General features: G+C 37.7%; 1 long non-coding RNA gene across 2 annotated transcripts in view; it reads right to left on the bottom strand.

Annotated features, from left to right (window-relative positions):
• Positions 1-6,549: 6,549 nt before the first annotated feature.
• LOC142205566 (uncharacterized) overlaps positions 6,550-16,433 on the bottom strand; it is a 45,576-nt gene continuing 35,692 nt past the window's right edge. For both annotated transcript variants that reach the window (XR_012716557.1, XR_012716563.1), the window contains 3 exons: positions 9,761-9,841; positions 9,153-9,661; positions 6,550-7,673 (listed from right to left, as the gene is read on the bottom strand). This is a non-coding gene — a long non-coding RNA (uncharacterized LOC142205566). The remainder of the gene's footprint in view (positions 7,674-9,152; positions 9,662-9,760; positions 9,842-16,433) is intronic.

A 16,433-nucleotide genomic window follows, 5' to 3' on the forward strand; every position in this document is an offset into this window, starting at 1 on the left:
AGCTGCATGAGAAGATTGTTTATTTAAAAGCCATTAATGTGCTTTCCATTAATCTTTATAGATGCATTGCGGCTTAGTGACAATGCCTTTCATCCAGGTACTACACAATATAACAGGATTACAGCTGCTGTTTATCTAAGTCTTATGCATGCATTTGGAAGATTTAGAATTATCCTATGGGACGGTTTTAATGTAGTGCATGTTTAGTTGGCGGAGTATATAAACATGCATAAAACTCTTAAGTATTTAAGAGAGTCACAATTTCATAAAATAAGATTAAGACTATTTTGACTCATTCAGATTAAATCCTTTTCAAAGGAGATTACAAACGTGTCCAGGTTAATAGTACAAGGTCTGTATATTATACAATTTAGTAATATATTCTATTATTAGGAGTCAACTTCTAACACTATATACAAGAACAGAATAGATACTTGACATTGAGATCAACCATCTTAAAGGGTGTCTGTTACCAAAACCCAGCACGTCAATCCAGCCATGCATGTAGATCAGGGTCACCTGAACCAAACAGCGAATTGGTGACTCTGTTACTAAGATATCACTGTTTTTGTCAATGTGCAAATTAGCTCTTTGGAGCAACGAGGACATTGTCATTGCTTCAAAGTGTAAGTGGTAACGCCCTTGTTGTTCCGAAGATATATTAATATTCTGGTTCTGATGACAGATGCCCTTTAAAGGTTTACTTCAGTTTAATTCATAGTTCCAGAAGATGTTGTGCTGTAAATTCTAGTGTTTAGTCCACTAATGCTCTCTTTGCAATCTTTGGGACAGTGGCAAAAGTGTTGCATATGGCATCTTCTAAACTAACAAGCCTCTATTGGCAATAGATTGAGAAGTTGCAACAAACCTACTGCACTTTCTAGTGAACCCCTATCTCACTTAAGACCAAATCTGTGCTCAGTAGTGAAAAGCATTTATCTGGATGAGCCCCATAACCTCATTCAAAGAAGTATGTGCCCAAATTGTGGCCTTGCAATAAAACACTTGTAAATATAACATAGTACTTCATCACATACCATGTCCGTTGCCCCCATAGACACTTTACATGCCGTGCACAATATAAGAGTCATTTGTATTATATCTGCATATAATTTTCAAAGTTGCATTTATCTCCTATTGTCTATGTGGCCAAGAGAAACAGGTCAGCATTACGATCAATGCATCTTATATACCATAGCTTGAGAAAGCACACATGTGTATTAGTTCCTATTTATAGAGGGCCTGAAGTATCATACAATTCTTGTCTCAGAGAAACTGCGACTTTGGTGCCCATAGTGACCAATAAGTATTGTACAGAGTTGTACCCTGGATGGTGGCAATGGACAACAAAGACACTTTTATCCCTGACCCAGTTTGATGTATGAGGCCAAAATACCTATAAAATGTTGCTACAGTATGTTCATTACAAAGAAAGGAGAAGAGACGAATAGTATGATAACTTCTTGGATCAACATATGACTTGTTACAACCAGTAAAATGCCAATCATTGAAATGCCCTGTAAGAGAACATTGAGTTTAGCAATCCTCATGACCATATTATCAATCCAATATAACAGTATTCTAAGTTTTATATGTGTTATGAATTTGTGTCCTTTTTTATATATTTGGAGACTGAATTATACTTAATGATGCTGTAGGTTGGTCCAATGAATGGCATCATACTATAAACACTTTCTTTGCTCAGACGCTAAAGCTAATGTTCCAGTATTCTGTACATAGGCATGCACTATGTCAATCACTGTACTGTATATCCCACATGACATGTTAAGATGTACTGAGGATTTGTGAGGATATACACCAGAGTACATGATATTTAAGCAAACTACCTGAAGGCATACCAACACCTTAAGAAGAAATCCATGGTAGATGTTTATTAGAAAGACCCAATGAGTCTTGTAATGATTGAGCATAAATCTCCATATTGTTTTGAAGTGGAGATTTCAGCCAATCATATTGAATAAAGACAACCTTCCATTCCAACATGAGATCTTATGACAGTCATTAGCAAAGCAATTTATGGTTAGAGTCAGACAGGGTAATACACTGATAGTATATCAAGTGTGCCATGCTGTAGATTAGTAGAAGATCAATTGATAGGTTAATTGCAGATGCTCTCCGTGGAGCCTTCAGCATGCATTGGAAGTTAGTAAGTATTAGTCATTTTCTGTACAAGAATTTTAAGCATTGCCTTTTATGTTATGAAGCGTTATGCGTGCATTTTGCATTAGTATTATTGTCACAAAGAGTTGGAACTACTTAGTAGGACACTTTGAATAGTTCTCTGTTTTTGCATGCATTACCGATACATCTGACAAAGAAAAATAAAAGGAAAACATGCAAGATTTTGTATTTGGTAGAGAAATCATTTGTTCCACAAAGAATTAGAAAGCACAATTTCGAATTTAGACTCTAAGGTGCACTAAAGCAAAATACTGTTTCCACAAGACACTGGGACATCATGGCAAGCTACTCTAGTCACTAAACATTGGTTTGCAATCAGAGGAAAGACATGATTTCTTGGAGTTAGATTCAGAATTTACTAGCACAAATCTCGATGGTTTCAACAACTTATGACTGTCTATGGGTAATGATTTTCAAGTTCTTTGCCAGTCATGTAATTTAGGTTTCAGAGACTAGAGCTTACTTGGACAATGTTTTTGTAAGTATCAAATACAGATATTGTCTACAGCAATACATACATGGCAAAGCAAAAGACTGTACTGTCATTACCCAAAGGTATGTGAGGGGCTATGTATGAAGCTGAGCTATGGTAAATCTCTTATCTGTATTAGTTGTCTTATATTATATTTATTTTCAGTACAATATATTGTGTGTATACTATATAATACTATATATTACTGGACCCATCCTACTTCTTACATGAATATGACATGTGCTTCCTAGCTTTGATTTGGAACCTGGATGCTTCCAATAATAAATGGCATTCTAATATAATAACAAGTCCAGGAGACAATATAAATCATGAGGGCCACCAATAATATGGTATATATATAAATTTAAAATGCATAATGCCATTTAAAGTAAACATGCATGTGATGTTTAAAGCTGGTGGTTGGGTCTTCAAAGTCATTTCCTCTACTGGGCCTTAAGTATTCAAGTTGGCATTTTTGTTGCAGAAATAAAAAATCTTCATACATAGCCCTTCTCACAACAAACATGTATAAAGTTATAACCCTAATAAGTAATAAGGAGTATGTTAAAGGGAGCCTGTCACCAGGACAGGCCCCTTTACATGTATTACATCTGTAGGAAGCCTTAATGATGCCAAACTAGAAGTGCAATTGTGCCCACTAAATCGCTTTCCAAAACGTAGATGGGTTTTAAATGGCTCATCATTTAGGGCTATCTTATTTAGTCATTGGGCAGAGCCAAAAATTATTACTTGGCTTTTTTCCCAGTAGTCATGACTCCTAAAAATAAAAGCAAGGATCTTACATGTTAGGAGTGATGTGGGTGCAGCTCACTTTTCATTCGGACTTGTGGGGACACTTAGTCGGTAGAATTGCACGTACTTCTTCAGCTTTGATAAGGCATCCTACAGGTGTCCTAATCTTAAAGAAATCTATCCTGATGACAGTCTCTCCATAGCATTACAATTTTCTTTTGGTTTCTCAATGAATTGAAACCTCGTTCATTTGTCAGTGTGAATAGCACAGAACTGTTTCAGTACATTAGTGTGTTTAATATTGTTAGTGTTGTTAGTAGTCGAAAATGTTAGTAAATGAGCATTGCAGACTCCAGATCATTTCCTCTGAGTTGTCACACTCAGTTGAATCACATCACCAGACAATTGAGAAGACAGGACAGGCAGTTGATGTTAGTGAGTTTGCTATTTAGAAGTTAGTAGTAAAAAGAGAAAAACGGGCAGAGTCAGTAACTGGAACAGTTTGCTGTGTCTCTGCATGGTTAGTAGAAAGTGAGGTTAGTATAGCATGCTTTAGTTCCTGGTTAGTTTTGTTAGTTAATATTAAGTGGAGTTAGTTTAACCAAAGCTGTAGACTCAGTTATTGCATTTACTGTGTGTCTGCAGTTGTTAGTATGTTAATACACATGCAGTTGTTCACCAATAATACGACTGGGATGCACACATAGACTGGTTACAACAGATATCAAAGTCATTTGATTGACGTTAATTTTTTTAACAGACGTTTACGCCAATCTTGGGAACCTTGCATAAGAAATGATGTAACATGATCCTCCACGTATTTTCCTTATTGACCTGCCATTCCCTACACATCATAAATGCTGTAAACATGAAAAGATGAAGAATGCATTAAAAGTTCACATTCACATATGTTATTATAATAGTTTCTGAATAACCACTGTGATATAAAAAAGAGCATTTTTGTATATCGAATAATTCCCTAACAGATGATCTGTTTTTATATCACTATGCCATTCCTAGATTCAATGGCTACAGTGCGGACGAGTGTATTATTGATTTGGCCTTAATCATTGGTATTGCTTTCATGAGGACAAAACAATACTTAGATTACTTAAGGTAAAAAGAGTTTCTGACAAGGAGGAAAGAACATGCCAATGAGCACACCAGTACAGTCCTGACATGATCATCAATTCCAATAAATGTGGCGTACATGGAATGAGAGATGTTAATTGGAGCAATGAACCATGTAGCATATGAATATGATGTCATATAATCTCAAGGTCTGCTAAACATATTAGCCTCCAATTGGGCTAGAAGTGACCTATATTCTGCACTTGTACTGAATGTATCTCTATCATCTCATAACATCTCCACAACCCTGATTCTAGTTGTTCTGTTTCACGTCTCCATCTATTTCTAACTGGTTAAAAATAACTTTCAATTTGAAATTCAAACACAATATATCCTGAAGTAATGAGTCGTACTACTGAATAGATTACCAGAGTCATAAGTGGCAATTATTTCAAAATGTGTAATTCACCATACTTATCATTGCCGAGATTATAGTAGTGAGGAACTTGTATATCTCCTAATGACATTCCTCCTACATTGAAGAGTCTAAAGTGCTCAAGAGCAAAACCCTGAGGTAATGGCTTCTCTTCTTTAATACTGCCTTGAAAATGTCATTTTTTTTACAGCACATTCTTACAAGTGACATACACCAACAAGGTAGAGGGTTTAAAGTGCAAAGGAATTGTGCCCTGAGAGACAGCATATAGTGCTTTGACCCATAATTGCCATATTCACAGCATGATCATTGACAATTTTTTATAACCTCCAGGTACTAGAGGATAATTAACGTCAGCAGCGTAGCGACAAATACGCCGCGGGCAGTGCAACCCTTAGTGAATATATTGCTTCTACAGTCACCTTAAGGAATTGACCTCATGCTGTTAATATTACAGTGAAATAAAATGATATTGCCATATATCAATATACTACATTTACCCCATCTTGTTGGGAGCAAGCCAACATTACGCAGCATGCAATAGACTAGTTTCCATTTGCACTGTCCCTTATGTATTAGTTATCTTTCTCCTAGTACATGAACACACTTGCTATGTTTTTCGACACAAACTTTCAAACTACAATTCCACTCATAAGCTAGAAAACAATTTAGAGAAGCAATGGATAGAGATGACTGCTTGTCTATCGCCACCTTAAACTTTCAACTAGAGTATAATGGTATAACATGAGATTAGAAAGTGGCAACATTTTCCTTCCGGCACACAGGGAATACAAACAATGATATGCCTAATGTATTTCATTTCCAGTCCGCTCTCTCTCCCCCTTATACAATATTAAAGCTCTTGATATAAATGTAACATTAAAGCCAGATACTAATAAGCTGCATCCAGTCTCTGTAATTATCCTGTGCCTGAAATTTCCATTAGATGTTCTTTGATATCTTTTAAAGTGCTTTGGCATTAACATACAATGGCCAAGGACCTTCCTTTAATAATCACTATGGATAAGCCATCTCCATCAACCTCACAGGAAACTAAGTACAGCTAACTACTTTATTGTATGCAGCAGATGAGTAATCTACTAATTCAAGCATAATAAAAAATAAACAATCAAATAAGAGCAGATGACATTGGAGAGGTAATTAGCTTAATTGTCTTTAAGCATCAAAGGAGTGTGAAAGCTTATTTCGGAAAGGAATATGCATTCCGACTTCTAGTTGCTAATTATTCCCATAAAGAAAACTGCATTTTCCAAGATAATCTGTTCAAACAAAACATCTGCAGATCATTTGGAAACACACAAAGGTTCTGAAAGCCGCAAAGCACCTTGTAAAATAAAAGGGAAATATGCATGATAGAAAATAAACTTGCTTTTTCTTCTACAAATCTATTGTGTTTGAAGGTTAAAAAGAGAAGGTTAGAGACTAAGCGATATGCAGGATTATTTTAGCCCATGCAATAGTATAGGGATAATGAAACCCACATGTTATCAAATGGAAGATGTTCATTGACGTGGCACATTACTAAACACCTACACTTAGTGGTAAAATCTTATAAGATGCACCCACATCTACTTTTAATCAGGTTTCAATTTAAGACTATCACAATGTCTTATAAGATACAACATAGTATACTATTAAAGAATGCTAGATTTCAACCACGTAGCTTTCTGGCCTAGAGGAACCTCTATGTATAATCTATGGCTGACAAATTACAAATAGACACCCCCTACTGGAAGTCCTGGATGAGAAAATAAAGCAGACCTATGCCTGTATAGTATTAGTGCTCTATGTTATTAACGTTGTTTGCTGAAATCGGTCCCTGATGTCACAGATAATATTGAGGAGTAATTATTTGCATAAATTTACATATAGCAGCCTATGTGGATGTGATTTCAGATGTAACTATAGCGGATGCAGTTGCAGACCCCCCTAGTCCCAATAAAGATATGGCAATGCTATAAGTGATATTATAGCTGGTGAGAGATTGTTATCATTTTAGCATTAAACCATGGGGTTTCAAACAAATTTTTTGGATATGTTCAGTTTGTGCCCCCACCTAATGTTTCTCCAATTTGGTTAAGGTTTCACATGAAAACAATTCAACGCAATAGCATAAAATGCTACCCGAAGCCTTGAAAGGCTGCAAGTCACGTCACAATGACTAGGCAGTCACACATATACACATATTAGCTTTGATACACATACCTGGAACACATGTCTAGCAAAGAGGACTGTTAAGGAAAGACACACATACATTATATATATTGTGCGTCTTTCTTTTCCTGTCCTCTTTGCCGAACATGTCCAAATGTATATATACTTAAAGTATCATATCCATACAGGTTGCTATATAACTCTGTCTACGTATACAAATACACACAATTCTAAATTTCCTAATTCCATAAATTTCCATATATACTGCATTATCTGGAATGCGCCATTTCCCAGCATATATCAAAACATATTTGGTACCCAACACAGTGCAAAAATTTAATTTGGTATTCTTCATTTCCTTTTCTTGAGCTGAAATTGGTATCCCAGTTTTCAATCATGTACAAGAAAGCATCTGTGTAGGTCCTTAAAATAAAATATCACTCTGGTGATGTGATCACATTGTTGAGGTGTACTGTACGTGCAGAGTAACGGATCATGGCTTCTTCCCTGCATGCAGCAGCACATTGATTTCTGGAAATAGCACTCCACAGACAAAGCACTTATCTGAAAAGAATTGAAATAAATACACCATCAAATGCCGTTCAGTTGTGCCTGCAATGTTATGTACCAGTAATTCAATTCTGCTGCCTCCTAATTACATCTGGCCTCAACTCGCATCTTAAATTCATGCTGATTGGCAAAGTAGGTGGCAGATCATTGTCACAAATTGTATACACTTGGGTCTTCAAGGCTTAAAGGATGATATTGATTAGTGCTTGTTGACATTCAAACAGAAGAAAAAAATAATTGGTTCTGCAGATTATCGTACCTCGGGTTCATTTTCTTGACACAAAGAAGGTGTGACTTATGACTGCAGGTTTAAATTTAGCTTTTCTCCATGATGAGCTGACACTTTGTAAATTACCATTAAACATCCTATCTGGTGCAATTTAAAGCTGACAAGCAAATGATCTTTAGCTGATTAGTAAAATGAAAGCACTTAGTTAAAGCTCCAGTCCCATTTATAGCCAGAAATGATGGAGGAATATTTTACCTGGCATTCCATGTGCTATAGCCATCGCAGAAGCTACTACATACCTGTGCAAGGCTTTACACTACGTCATTATTATAGTAGCCTGACTAAGGAAAGTAAGCGCAATTTATAGTTGTTTTAATATTAAAGTGGTTGTTCAGGATAAATTGATCTTCATAATCTAAACTAGTCACCCTCACCACCACCCCACCCCTACCTTCTATGTTATCTAGTGTAATAAAAAGCTATATTTACCCAGATTGTCAGGGTGGTCATGTGACCGTCTCAGGCACATTTTCCGAAACAATATCCAATAATTAGCACTACAGGAGTAGGAGATGACCCTGAGCGGTGACCACTCCTGACAGTACTCGCCCATAGATTAGTACTGGGGTGAGTTCCTCACTGCTCAGCATCATCGCTGGGCGGTAAGGAACACCCCCTCATTGTACAGCGCTACACACAGTACTGTCAGGAGGGGCATTCCCAGTTAGACTGTCGGGAACGCTCTTCTGACAGTGAAGAGCTATCGGTAAATAGCTTTCCACCGGGCATATAACAGGAATTCAGCTCACTTTTGGCTTTCTAGCGGTATATAAAACTTCATGTGACCGAGGACATGAAAGGTCCTATTTAATATGCTCTATATTTGAAATAGTTACAGCTTTCATGGCTTCTTGCCAATGTGGTTGCTGTAAAGGTATATATACTACTGTGGAATGTTTTAGACTTCTATAGTAAAGGTGAAGCAGATCCTGTCTGACAAATCTACAATCTGGTAATGTCTACATTATCATTCATCAAATGCAGTAATTCTAGTGGTCTACATCCCATTTTTCAGTTGCTATACTCCGTAACATATGGCGCAATGCAGAGACATAGGGCAAAGATTTCTTTAAATGTTCTATTTTGGCTACAGAAACAGCACTATCTGTTCATAGAATCAAAAATAGTCAGTAAAATATTGTAATACTACTTTGTATACAGAATTAAAAATCTAAATTGCTAACCTGACAAGACAGGAGGCTGCTTTGATGACACCAATCTTCATCAGAACCAATGCGTGTGCAACAGGACAAAATGGCATAAACACAGGTCACCAGCCAACAAATCCTAGAAAAAAAAGAGAAAAAAGCAACCGACGCAGCATAGAGAAAAGACATGCAGTGTGATTAAGCCAAAGGATTGTCTAGTAAGTTAATTGTGTGACCCCCATAGGTAATCACGGTATCTGAAAAGCTTATATTAGTGCCTCATAAATACATAATGGGTACAATTTAATGCACAAATTGCAGTTGAATGTTTCATTAAGATAATTCTTTGATCTAGGGATAAAGAGTATTCTACATATTGAAGGATATGTAATTAATTTATATACTTTTAATTAAGAAATTGTACTGTAAAAGTAAGAAAACTGACCTTATAAAATCCTTCACTTCCTAATGTAGTCATTATGTACGTACATGGTAACTTGAAGGACGATGGTAGACCAGCTTCACATATAGTCATTCCTGAGCAACTAATTTAACCAAAATGACAATACATGTGTGATTTTCACAACTATAATATAATACGTAAAAGTTTAACTATATATCATATCACTCAAAAAGTATCTTACTGGAAAGAAATTGGTTGACATCTGTTTCCTTCTACCTGATCTTGAGGATTCAGTCTATGGTCTATTCCATACATTTTGATGCTAAGTTTAAAAAAAACACAAAAAAATTATGTTATCCTTTCAGTACATCTCATCCTTGCAGTTTTATCTCTTCTCTTTCAGCATCTACTGGGACCATGAAAAGTTTACATTGGATATTTTACAGTCTGTTGGCACCAACCCACAATCTATTGTCATATAGAATACAAGTAACTATATCATATAGTGCCTGACTATAGGTGGCATACAGTATGGTGCCCAAGTAACAATACTGTAAAATATGTTGGATAAATTACATTTAATTACATTTGCCAAAATAACAGTGGTATCACCACCACCACCGGCTACTAAAATACATATCATCGAATGCTGCTGAAATAATGTATCATGCAACATACAGTGACCAAACAGTTCCATACATAAAGTTTTTCATTGTGTACCAGTGTTATTCAATTCGTGGTTGCCCAAAGTCCTGTGGCGCCCCCATTAGCAGTATTAAAGGGGCTCTATCATTGACAAAACATGTTTTGAGCTAATCATATGCCTGAATAGCCATTAAAAAGACTATTCAGGTGCTGCCCCCAGTTTTTCCAAAGATCCGCCGCAGTTCTGAGCACTACTGCGTATGCATTAGCGTCACTTTATTGTAGCTATCTATAGAACTTAGTATAATGCTCAGTATGCTGTACTATAATGAGACACAAGAAAATGGTGCTTGAGCATGCGCAATAGTGCTCAGAACGGAGCGTTACTGCGCATGTACTGGATTTGAAGCACAGCAGCGAGACTACAGAGGATGGGGGTGATTACAGCAAGTGTGGAGGAGAAAGAAATAATCTCATAAATAAATCTCATAATTATAATGCTGGGGAAAGTGATGGAAACATAAAGGAAGTCTTAAGGGTACATACACTCACCGGCCACTTTATTAGGTACACCTGTCCAACTGCTCGTTAACACTTAATTTCTAATCAGCCAATCACATGGCGGCAACTCAGTGCATTTAGGCATGTAGACATGGTCAAGACAATCTCCTGCAGTTCAAACCGAGCATCAGTATGGGGAAGAAAGGTGATTTGAGTGCCTTTGAACGTGGCATGGTTGTTGGTGCCAGAAGGGCTGGTCTGAGTATTTCAGAAACTGCTTATCTACTGGGATTTTCACGCACAACCATCTCTAGGGTTTACAGAGAATGGTCCGAAAAAGAAAAAACATCCAGTGAGCGGCAGTTCTGTGGGCGGAAATGCGTTGTTGATGCCAGAGGTCAGAGGAGAATGGCCAGACTGAGTCACTGTTGCCTTTCTATCAGCTCGAACCAAATAGCCACCCGTTACAACCAAGGTAGCCAGAAGAGCATCTCTGAATGCACAGTACGTCGAACTTTGAGGCAGATGGGCTACAGCAGCAGAAGACCACACCGGGTGCCACTCCTTTCAGCTAAGAACAGGAAACTGAGGCTACAATTTGCACAAGCTCATCGAAATTGGACAATTGAAGATTGGAAAAACGTTGCCTGGTCTGATGAGTCTCGATTTCTGCTGCGACATTGGGATGGTAGGGTCAGAATTTGGCGTCAACAACATGAAAGCATGGTTCCATCCTGCCTTGTATCAACGGTTCAGGCTGGTGGTGGTGGTGTCATGGTGTGGGGAATATTTTCTTGGCACTCTTTGGGCCCCTTGGTACCAATTGAGCATCGTTGCAACGCCAAAGCCTACCTGAGTATTGTTGCTGACCACGTCCATCCCTTTATGACCACAATGTACCCAACATCTGATGGCTACTTTCAGCAGGATAATGCAATGCCATGTCATAAAGCTGGAATCATCTCAGACTGGTTTCTTGAACATGACAATGAGTTCACTGTACTCCAATGGCCTCCACAGTCACCAGATCTCAATCCAATAGAGCATCTTTGGGATGTGGTGGAACGGGAGATTCGCATCATGGATGTGCAGCCGACAAATCTGCGGCAACTGTGTGATGCCATCATGTCAATATGGATCAAAATCTCTGAGGAATGCTTCCAGCACCTTGTTGAATCTATGCCACGAAGAATTGAGGCAGTTCTGAAGGCAAAAGGGGTCCAACCTGTTACTAGCATGGTGTACCTAATAAAGTGGCCGGTGAGTGTATATATATATATATATATATATATATATATATATATATATATATATATGATAACATTCAAGTAAACATTTTAATAAATTTAGCTACATGTAAAGAAATGTTGATTCCCCCACCCACAACACACACACACACACACACACACACACACACACACACACACACACACACACACAAGACACATACAGCTAATTCTGAAAAATTCTGATCCACCATAACCCCCAAAATTCACTAAGGGTGACCTTTCATTTTTATTTCTAGATTAAACTTTTAATATTTCATGTGCATTATTGTTTTTATCCTCATTGTTTTGTTTTTTTTAGCAGACAGTCGGTTTTGGACAATTTTGCCACATAATCATTATCGCCAAAAGTCGTTCTGATGAGACCCCGAACACTCAGCTATAAACTGATCTAGCAGTAAATACTCAATTGTACCACAGCACCACTGCAGGGAAATGACGCACTGTTACAATTGAAAGGGAATCTGTCACATGAAAAATGCTGTTCAACCTGGATGCACAATGTTATAGAGTTGGGGTAGCAAAGCAGATTGATATATAGTTTTGTGGTAGATTCAGTATAAATAGTTTTTTATTCATTGAAATCTCTATCTTGTTATTTTTCTTTGCACTCTCATAGATGGGAGGCGGTCAATCACTTATAGGACCGCCTCCTTGACTTCTCAGCATAGAAAGAACAGAGACTCAGTAAACTATCCATGTAATGCATGGGTGAGCAAAATTCTTTAAAGAAATAAATTCTAAATGTATATTTGCTCACAGCTAAGGCTATGTTCACATGTGTATTATCAATTCTATTTTTCTGTTATGTCACAAGAGCCAAAAATGTCAATAAAGCCTTGACACACTGGCCACATGAAAATCACCAAAGAAGCCTCATGTACCCCATTGATTTATAAGGGGATCTGTTGGGTTCTGCCATGGTGTCTGTCATTTTATCAGAAAACTATAGCATGGACATTTTTTTTATCAGTAATCTGCAAGGAAGGCTCGAAAAGAAACATTCAAAGTAGATGTGAACACAACGCAACAGGTGATGTTCTTGATTCGAATAATGACATAGTGGAGACCTAGTGGCAATGTGGACATTAACCCCCCTGAAGCTTCAGTCAAAACTGACCATGGCATCTTTTTTTTTTTTACAAAAGCACATGGGCGCCATCATTTTGGGGTGAATCACTGATCCTTGGACTGGGATCCAGGGCCAGGGATCCATTACAATGAAAACTGGGAGCCTATTGTATTTTATGCTTTTGCAATCTGTTCTTTGCAGTCTTACACTGATATATAAAAAAGTGACGGGTGTTTCTTTGCTAAGTTTTGCATATTTTTCAAGGGCTCAAAGCATGAACTAAACTATATCAATTTGGTAATTGTACCAACCCAAAGAATATAGGGGCATGTCATTTTGACTGTATAGTGAATGCCCCTTAGAATTTAGCACAAGTTTTTCTCCAATTCCATCCCATTCTAAAAAATTTTCTTGCTTATATATTAAATGGTACTATTATGAAGTACAATTTGTTCTAAACCCCCCCCCCCCAAAAAAAAAAAAAAAAACAACTTATAGTATTTGAAAGGCAGGGAGTGAAAATAAAAATCAAAAAATGTCTGCAGCAGGAAGAGGTTTCATACCTATTAATTGTCTATTGTGGCAGTATTGTACTACTGTATACTAATAACTGTACTATAGCACTATACTACTGTATACTACTGATTGTACTATAGTGGTATACTACTGTATACTACTGATTGTACTATAGTGGTATACTACTGTATACTACTGATTGTACTATAGCACTATACTACTGTATACTACTAATTATACTATAGCACTATACTACTGTATACTACTAATTATACTATAGCACTATACTACTGTATACTACTGATTGTACCATAGCGCTATACTACTGTATACTACTGATTGTACTATAGCACTATACTACTGTATACTACTGATTGTACTACAGTGGTATACTACTGTATACTACTGATTGTACTATAGCACTATACTACTGTATACTAAAAATTATACTATAGCACTATACTACTGTATACTACTGATTGTACCATAGCACTATACTACTGTATACTACTGATTGTACTATAGCACTATACTACTGTATACTACTGATTGTACCTTAGCGCTATACTACTGTATACTACTAATTGTACTATAGCACTATACTACTGTATACTACTGATGGTACCTTAGCGCTATACTACTATATACTACTGATTGTACTATAGCACTATACTACTGTATACTACTGATGGTACCTTAGCGCTATACTACTATATACTACTGATTGTACTATAGCACTATACTACTGTATACTACTGATGGTACCTTAGCGCTATACTACTATATACTACTGATTGTACTGTGAAGGTAGACCATGCCCAGTGACTGCAACCTGTGGTCAGGGACCTGACAACAAGAGTCTGAAACCGGTAAAGGTGACTTTGTTGGTGGTGAGGTTGTGGGGTCACATATCCGTCAGTGCACAGGCGGATAAGCAATATTTGGGAGCATGAGAATGTTGCGGTTGTTCAAAAGGAAACATGTTTTGCCCGACGGGGCACAGACTGCTGTTGATTTGGTTCGAGTCAGGGAGGGCAAGAAATATGTGAAGGAGGCTTCGAGAATGTATAAACTGGCTGAGGTGCCTCCTACAGGCCGATTGCAACCTAGTATGTGGAGAAAAATGTTAGAAGATAAAGGTTTGCTGGAAGCCGCCCAAGCTCATTACAGGGTTGCAAGGACTCTAGAACTCCAGACTCTAGAATATGCCGAGTATAATTGCTTGTGCGCCACTGCCCCAAAATGGCGCCGAGAGTAGTGGAGATGGGTGGATCTGTGACGTCTGTAGGCAGCTGAATCCTGATTTGCAAGATGTCTGTGTAGCCTGTGGATCTCCCCGCCCATCCCCTGTTGTCTCATCTTCCGGACCCACGCCCAGGGATGGCGGAAGTGAGATTATGGCTGTTCCCACTGGCAGCCATGTTAGTACACCCAGACCAACATCTCCGGCCCTCACCGCCCCTCAGATCACGCCCCCTTTATCCGGTGATTCCAGTGATAGCCACATCCAGTTCCTATCACAAACCCTCAAGCCCGGAAGAGGTCAAACCCCCGGGAGCCCCCTTTCCGAGTGTCCGAGTGTCTATGCCCAGTTCAGCTATAAAAGACCTCACTGTATACCACTATTATGATGTTTAGAGGATTATCCGTTCAAAACTTTGGTTGGGATCTAGTAAAGAAAAGGAAAATTGGGAAGGAAGGAAATTTCCCTTAACGTCAAGTATACTTTAAGAGATTCTGAACACTTGTGGTAATTACTAGAGTGAGGTTTGCTATGAAAATAAAAAATTGCGCAAAAATATTAATGTGTAATTTTGGTGTCAGTATATTAACTGCTGTTTGAGTTTTATTCCTATTTTATTTCTGTAGAGGGCAATCAAAGCATTTCAATTGACTGCCAAGAGCTTCAAGGTCGTTTTATCTCATAGACTGCCAGATGCTGGAGGAAGAGCAAAGAAGAGGAAACTTGGCCTTGTGCCAGCACCACAGTCCACAGTCTATGCATTATATCAAAAGGAGTGATTTAGTACAAAAAAAAAAAAAAAGGGTGTACACAGGTGTATACAGGGATATCCAAGCATATGATGTAATGGTTATGTTTTGAATTATTGGTTGTCTGTTATTGTCTTTCAAACTGTTGTATCCACAAAAGAGCAAAAAGGTGATAGTGAGAAGTTTTGAATCTTCACAGCGTGGGTATGGGGGGTCACGGAGGGGGAGACGGCCACTCACCCTCTGTCGCCTCGCCAACCTACAAGTTGGGGTTTTACCCCAAGTTAAAATCTTTGTGCAAGAGTTTAAGGCACACAGAGCTTGGATTACTGGTATCATCTATGTATTACAGAGAATATTCTGATTTTTACTTGTTTGTTTATATATCTATGTGTTTATGTTTTATTTATGGGAATGGGGAATAATGAGATGAAACTTCTTCTTTGTGTCTTATCCCATAGTTATGTGTTGAAACTTATGTTGGAATTTTATATCCCGTTATGCTAATTATTCTAACGTGTCTTCTTCTTGTCTAACAATTTACCATAAGAGACCAGAATCCTTTTCCTGAGCTGACTCAGATCACGGTTATGAGGGAAGGTAACTCATCTGGTCTGTGCTGTATTTTAATCTTTGTATATTATTCTTTATAATTTGTATCATACAGAAGTGTGCACAATATCACACTAGCTTCCGTTCTCTTCTTATGTAGTCGCTGATCCGACATAGAATTGTCTTAGTAAAGCATTTGGTGTTGCCTTCTTTAAAGCCGTACCTGACCCCTTAAGATAGTTGGAAAAACATATAATGCTATAAGAGGGGTACGGTAGAAGGTTTCTCTTGTTAGGACTGTGTTGTTAGCAACATTTTGATCTTAAAAGTAAAATTTTAGGAAAATTCTG

The sequence above is a fragment of the Leptodactylus fuscus genome, chromosome 1 (assembly GCF_031893055.1).
Source record: "Leptodactylus fuscus isolate aLepFus1 chromosome 1, aLepFus1.hap2, whole genome shotgun sequence".
Taxonomy (NCBI): Eukaryota; Metazoa; Chordata; class Amphibia; order Anura; family Leptodactylidae; genus Leptodactylus; species Leptodactylus fuscus.